The sequence below is a fragment of the Nannospalax galili genome, unplaced genomic scaffold (assembly GCF_000622305.1).
Source record: "Nannospalax galili isolate Female #2095 unplaced genomic scaffold, S.galili_v1.0 scaffold388, whole genome shotgun sequence".
In the NCBI taxonomy this organism is placed as follows: domain Eukaryota; kingdom Metazoa; phylum Chordata; class Mammalia; order Rodentia; family Spalacidae; genus Nannospalax; species Nannospalax galili.
In genome coordinates this window covers 3,019,760-3,027,230 of record NW_008360304.1, presented here as the reverse complement: position 1 = coordinate 3,027,230, position 7,471 = coordinate 3,019,760, and the positions used below count along the sequence as shown (strand labels likewise).

Below are 7,471 nucleotides of genomic sequence, written 5' to 3'. Positions count from 1 at the left end.
GCTTTTAATTATATTTTCTTCTAAGATTTCTATAGTTTTAGTTCTTATATTTAGATTTTTTAAATCCAGTTTGAGTTATTTGTATATGGGTATATGGTGTTTAGTAAGGGTCCAGCTTTATTGTTTTGTATGTGGATTCATTGTTTTCTCAAAGCATTTTTTGAAAATACTGTCCTTCTCCATTAGATGGTGTTGGCATCCTTGTCAAAAATTGTTTGACCGTGTATCAGAAGGTTAATTTGAGGCACTCTATTCTATTTCATTGGTTTAGGTGCCTGTTTTAATATGGAGATCACACTGTTTTGATTGGTATGGTTTTTGTTTTTTGAGACACTATCTTCTTGTGGCCCCAACTTGTCTGGAACTTGCTATGTAGACCAGGCTGGCCTTGAACTCACAGGGATCCACCTGTCTCTGCTTCCCAAGTGCTGGTACTAAAGGCGTGTGCCACCAGGCCCACCATGATCACTATAGTTTTATACTATGAAGTCTGAGACTTCTGGCTTGTTTCAAGACTAGCTTGGCTATTCAGAGGCAATTTCAGATTCTATGCGAAATTTAAGATGGATTTTTTTTCTATTTCTGTGAAATTATTATTGGGGTTTTGATAGAGATCACATTAAACCTTTTATTACTTTGGATTGTATTGGCATTTTAGCAATATATGTCTTTTAATCCACGATTGCAAGATGTCTTTCCACTTCTGTATTTCTTTAATTTCTTTCAGTAATGTTTTATAGCCATTACTATACAAATCTTTCATCTTCTTATTGTTAGTAAGTATTTTATTCTTCTTGATGCTTATAAGTGAGGCTTCTTAATTTCCTTTTTGGACTGGTCATTGTTAATGTACAGAAATGAAGATAATTTTTTGTGTGTTCGTTTAGTGTCTTGAAACTTTGTTCTATTTGGTTGTTCGTTTTAGCTCTCTCTTTTTCTCTCTGTGTTATAGAATCTTTGTGTTTTTCTATATATGAGATGATATTACCCACAAACATAATCTTACTTCTTTTCCCCCCAAGTTTGTAAAGCCTATTAAAAAATCTGTTTACTAATATTACTACAGTTTCTTTTCCCTTCTTTTCTTTTTCTTCTCTTCATTTCGTGATGTTGGGACTCAAACCCATGGCCTTGTGTATGCCAGGAAACACTTTACCACTGATTTATACCCGTAGCCACTACTACACATGTCTATTCAGGAAATGAGAAGAGTTTGAACAGGGATGGGAATGTTGGGAAATAGATTTGTGAAGTTAGAACAAATGGAATGTATTGGATGTGGGTTGTGGGAGAAAGAAAGGCATAAAGGACAACTTCTGGGTTATGGCTGGATTAACCGGATGGTTTACTGTGGTACTATTGGCTTAGATGGGGAAGAAGGAGGAAGGTGTGCTTAGGATAAGAAAGAAAAACTCAATTTGGGCCATATTAAAGTTGGTCATGGTTGAGGATAAGGCAGACAGATGTAATAGAGAAGGAAACCAAGAAGTCAGAAGACAAATCTTTGGGGAGAGTTCACACCTGGAAAATTAATGGAAAAATAGGAACGTGAAAAGGAGGCAAAGGAAAACCAGTGTGAGGGATGGAAAAATCCAGGTAGAATGAGAACATTTCAGAAAGTCTCCAACGTTAGCTTTGCAAACAAGAGGGGAAGCAAAGTGAGGATGGAGAAAGGCCATCTCACACAGTTGAGGATGGAGAAAGGATATGTCATATAACACGGAAGAGGTCATTGGTGACCTTCACAGAGAATTTTTAGCAGACTGAGTAAGGCTTGTGCCTGAGTGTGAGGGAAGCCAGAGCTGGTGAAGAGTATCCAAGGCACTTGGAAGAGCTGGGTGTGAGCAGCTCTGCTGATGTAGAGAGAAACTGGTTGGGAGAAATAAAAGGCACTTGAAATCCTTGACTGCAGCCAATCATGTCCCATTGAGGTCTTGTGAAAGATGCTGCTAAAAAAAAATTAAACACAAACAAAAAGATTCCAGTCATCGGAGGGCAGGGCAATGCCAGGGCCCCTTGACGCAGAGTAGTTCGCTGGAGCTCCTCCCCTCTGAGGAAGGAAGCCAGCACCAACTTGAGCATCTGTAAAGGACAAATGACCTACTGACCAAAGTTCCTCCTTTCCTTGCTATTGGCTGATACTGTTCATAAAACAGAATTAGCTGTTTCATTTTTGTTTTAAGTGAACAAATTGAATTACATGGGGAGGGAGCCAGGAGTCACAGAGGAGCCAGAAACCAGGGCAGCTGAAGGCAGAAACCTACAGGTAGGCTTTCACTTTTATTAGTTGTGTGCCTTGATGATCACGTCATAGAGGAATGATTGCTGAAAAGCACTTTTGTTTTGTTCAACTATCAGTGTTATCTCTACCATATACGTGGAGTGTTATCTCTACCATATACGTGGTAAATTTTTAAAAAATATTGAAAAGTACAAAAAAATAGAAAAAAAGACAATTGAGGCAAGATAGCCTCAATTGGCAATTTGAGGTATTTTTTGGTGTGTGTGTGTGTGTGTGTGTGTGTGTGTAATTTTAATTTATTTTCATAGTTGTATCTATATGATATGAGCAAATTATATCCATTTCTTCTTTTACAGCTAATGTTTTGTCTGTATTGTCACGAATTCTGCATAATCATAATTTTAAATCGCTGTATAACATTGCACTGAAATTTACTCTTTTTTGTGCCACAGAGCACCTTTCTTATTTCTCATAGATTGGGTCATTTAATTCCATAATACATATTTTTTTTTCTACTCAGAGTCTTGCTTTTTGAAGAGAGGAGATTAAATTTGAGAAAGTGTATTTCAGTGGTTTTGTTCAGGGACACGATGAGTAAGAATGTGTGTACAAGGGTGTGTACTTGGAATCAGTCCCCTTCTGGGCCCCCATCCATGTTCCTCAACTCTGGCTGCATAACTAAAAACGGACTTTTGGGCACTAATCAGTCACTGGAATGTTTTGCTCTCCCCAAACTTCCCTTGTAAGTTTAATGAGTGCTCAGTACAAAAACATCATAGGCTATTTGAAATATTTTCTTGTCTCTGACACACATACCTGAGAGTTATACATTTTAAGAGATGAGGAGATACAATTACAAATGAGCCACTCACTCCTCCCTTTCGATATTATATAAATAATTCAAATTATAGAGCTAATTTGTGGGGCGCATAAGAATTTTAGCAATTTCTGTCATACCTCAACCACTTAAGCTCCCTAGATGAGGATCTAATTGAGTACTTCAGTTTGCTAATGTTTGAAGGAGGTCAATTTGTTTTCATTGCTTGTGAAGTCAGGAGCTAAAGAAGTTGAGGCTCTAGGAGGTTTTAAATATGTTAATGTTAAGCACAATGTGTGTTAGTACCTGCTAAGGCACAGATGTTCTTTCTTCTATACCCTTTACAAGATCAAACAGGAGATGGACATTTAGTACCTGGCTAGGCAGAAACATACCACAGGTAGAGCAAAGACAGTTGAGACGGGGTCTAATGGCTTACTGGCTTTGCAGGAACAAAGATCTTTGTATCCCATGTCCTTCTAAGGAAAGTCGACTGGATTTATATCGAGCTTTGTTCTGGTTTCTCCACTCAGAAATAGGAGACAGACAAAAGGAAGCTAACCCAGGCCGAAGACTCTCTGGCTGCATCTGAGCCTACAGTGAGAATATTCTTGACCTTAACTTGATCAATGGTATGTCAAACCAAATTTCTTCTTATTTTTATTCAGTGGGAAAGAGTACTTGTTTAACATCTTTGATGAGCATAAGCATTTATGTAGTACTTTACTGTACAGAAACATTTTTACATACATCTGCTCATTTGACCCATGCAGTAGTCTTTTTTTTTTTTTTTTTGAGACAGAGTCTCAGTATGTAGCTCTGGCTGACCTGGAACTCAATGTGTAGACCAGGCTGGGCTTGACCTCAAAGAGGTCTGCCTGACCCCACCTCCCAGGTACTGGGACTACAGGCACAACCACACCTGGCACTAATTTTTATTTTTAAGATGACAAAGATGAAGCCCAGAGATCGTAGGATATTTCTCAAGGTAGAACCAATCCAATGAGCACAAGACACATGGTTCTTTCCTTACAACCTGAATCATAAATGTTGTATAAAATTGAGTCAGTGAATTTTGCTGTATCCGTATAATTAGTCATTAGTCAGTTAAAGGATGACATTGATACTTATCACTTGGCTAAGAAAGATCATTACTCAGTGACAAGAAAAAACAGGGTACAAAATAAAATTGTAATATGCACCCTTTTATGTTTAAAATAATTATGCCTATTTGGAGAAAGATAAAAAGCAGCATATGCATAAGATTTTAGATATGCCTGATTAATAAAATTTTAATTTAAATATATTTCAGCTTATATTACCTTGTTATTTATTTCTTAACCATAACACATATTATGTGCAACAAAATGAAGAGTAAATTAGATAGGATTGTCTATGTCTGTCTGATTGCATTTTCTCCAGGTGAAATGGCCCCCTCTTCTTTTTTTAGTTGGTTACAAAGAAGCCTGGATCTCAGTTTTCTGAGTTTGGAATGTGGTTGCATACACTGTGTTGTTATCATGGCCAGAACTGACTGAGCACTTAGTGCGTTAGGGACTAAGCCAATTAGTTCATTTCCATTTTCTTCATTCATTCTTACTCCCTTGGAAGAGTATAGTTTTAAAGCTCAGAGGGATAAAGCAATGTGACAGAAAAGTAGAGCTGAGACTCAAACTCAGGTTCCTTCTGACCCTATGCACTTGGAATTTAAAAGGAATGTCCTCCTTCACTCAGCTACTGTTGTGGAAAAAAGATGATAGGAACTCATGGCTGTGTGTCAGCATCCTCTTAGGCATATGTGATTCCAGGCTCAAAGACCCCTTCTGCTGTTCTATTTTGTCCTGCACAGCAGATTCAGAGACATGCTGGTTACTCCAAACTAAGCTTGTAAGATAAAAACCTTGGGGACTGGACAGATGGCTCAGTGGTTAAGAGCACTGCTCTTGCAGAGGATGCAAGTTTAATTCTCCAGATCAGCCTGAATGACAGAGTAAGATCCTCCTATCTAAAATCAGCTGTTAAGAGCACCCACTGCTTTTGCAGAGGCCCCGGGCTCCATTCTCAACACCCACATGATGGCTAACAACCATCTGTAACTCCAGTTCCAGGGGAATCCAAAGCCCTCTTCTTATCTCTGAGGGCACTGCATGACACAGGTGCACTTATACATGTGCAGGCACTATACTCATATACATAAAAATATAAGTAATAAATAAAATATTTTTAAAAGCCTCATAAGGGGTTGTGTGATTACTAGGAGAACTTTAGTTAATGCATCATCCAGCTGGACAATGCAAAGAAAAACAAGCATTTTGATTGGTTGATCATCTTTGCTAGAGCCCTTTCAAACTCAAACCAGAAATCCACATCACTATATGTACACTTTTCTCAGTACACTGGCTATGTCCTGCCTTGTGTAAAAGTGAGTTTTCTGTGGTCATATCCATTGTGCTGATGAAGAGTCTGAAGATGGAGTTTTTGCATTATACTGTTCTTCATTGGGAAAAATGGGAAGGTATAACTAAATTAATTCACCAATGAATGTGGGCGATAGTTATAACTTATGCTAATTGCTGTTGACTTTACTGACTTCTTTCTATTAATTTATTCATGGAGAAGATGTTATATTTGTCAATATCTAAAGGAACACTTCCGTTGGATTGATGACGTAGTGAATGGGATTAAGACTTGGTTGTATAGTATGGCTTCTTTGACAAAGAAGTTATTACCTGAAAGACTGAAAGATGCATGAGGAGGGTTTAAGCAGTCAGTTAAAAATTCCAAAATTGGAAGTGTCCCTGGGAGCCAGTCTGGACAGCATCACCTTTTGCATCTTTAACATGAATGAAGTCTAAAGTCCTTAAGGGAGATTTTTCAAAAGGGGATAGTGGGCTGGGGATGTAGTTTGGTTGGTAGAGTGCTTGCCTAGCATGCAGGAAGCCTGGGACTTGATCCTCAGTACAGCATAAACCTGGTATGATGATGTTTGTCTGTCATCCTAGCACTGAGGAGGCACAGGCAGCAGGATCAGGAGTTCAAGGTCATCCTCAGCCTGGGCTACTTGACACCCTGTCTCGAAATAGATAGATAAATAAATAGATTGGAAGTAAACCAGAGAAAACAAGAAGGGAGGAGAGAGGAGGAAGGGGAGGGGATGCTATCACTGTGAAAATTCATACATTACTTAAGCTAAGAAAACTTTTCATTCACTATTACTTCTATTGTTCATTATTAAAAACAAAATTTTTTTCTTGAAAGAGAGAAAATACTATTTTCTACATAAGTCTTCTGTCATGAGCTTGTAGAACAACATTTCTATAAAGAACAGTTGTCAATCTTGAAGAGAACCCGAAGGCGTCACAGATTCGTCACAGTAAGTTGGTTTCTTGTCTGACAGTAACTCTGCTGTCTGGCAAACTCTCTTGAGAGAGATTTGAAAATGGCTCACAGATCCTTATAAGGATCTTGTTGGCTGAGAATAACAAAAGCATTTTGCTGTCCTCAGGCAGGTGAACAGCCTCAGTTTCCTACAATGCTGAAAACAGAGCTCCTTACCAGGTGGCCCCTACCCAGTGTCCTTAACTTTATATTCTTATTCCTAGATCTTTGACCTGAACTTTGGACAAATAAAAATTGCAAGGAAGAAACATTACCAATAGCACACTGAAAAAAAGTGACTCCTGTCCCCAAATATTTGAATATTTACTGATACATAAAATGAAGGCATTATGATGGCTCAGGGGTCATTTATCTGAGTGCATTTATAGCCACATGTCATACTGGGCCTACAGAAGGACTACAGTGGACATTCTGGTGGTCAGATAGCAGCTTGCTACCCCTTGGGATAAGTGCAGAGACAAGAAATCCCCAGGCATATGCTGCCAAGACATGGAGGGTCTCCCTTCCTGCCCCCTCCCCTCTTTTTCCCTCTTCTTCTCTCCCCTCCATTCTCTTCTCTTCTTCTCCTCCCCTCTCCTGGAATTTCAATTTCTTGGGAATCAGAGCACTTGGGAATTAGAGACTTGATGCAGATTCTCTGACCTTACTTAGACACTGGATAATAGCAGGCATCTCCAGTCTTAATGCACCAATGAAGTGCATTAGAAAATGAGAGTACAATGCACATGGAAGGGCACAACTGCCCAGTTTTGAAGAATAAGAGACTGCAGAGAGTGTATCCCTGGATAGGGCTCCTGTACTGATCCTCACCCACCCACCATTCAGGGACCATTCCATTCAGGGGCCATTAAGGAAGAGGAGGTAGAAAGATTGTAAGAGCCAGGGCTAGTTCATGAATGCAGGGAAGCAGAGACCTTCAGGCTACTGGAAGCTTGCACATGTGAAATTGTGGCAATGGTGGCATTGAGCACAGGACCCATGCCAACTCAATTAAACAAGGGCCCAGGAGGAGG

General features: G+C 39.2%; 1 protein-coding gene across 4 annotated transcripts in view; it reads left to right on the top strand.

The window, feature by feature from the left end:
• The first annotated feature begins 2,074 nt into the window (after window positions 1–2,074).
• Window positions 2,075–7,471, top strand: part of Cysltr2 (cysteinyl leukotriene receptor 2) — a 45,083-nt gene continuing 39,686 nt past the window's right edge. The window contains exons 1-3 of one of the 4 annotated variants that reach the window (XM_029559269.1): window positions 2,075–2,266; window positions 3,593–3,691; window positions 6,318–6,432. The gene's annotated coding sequence lies outside the window, so the exon portion shown is untranslated. Of the gene's footprint in view, window positions 2,267–3,509; window positions 3,692–6,317; window positions 6,433–7,471 lie in introns of all 4 variants that reach the window. The other 3 variants (XM_029559267.1, XM_029559268.1, XM_008824408.2) reach the window with 3 other exon arrangements.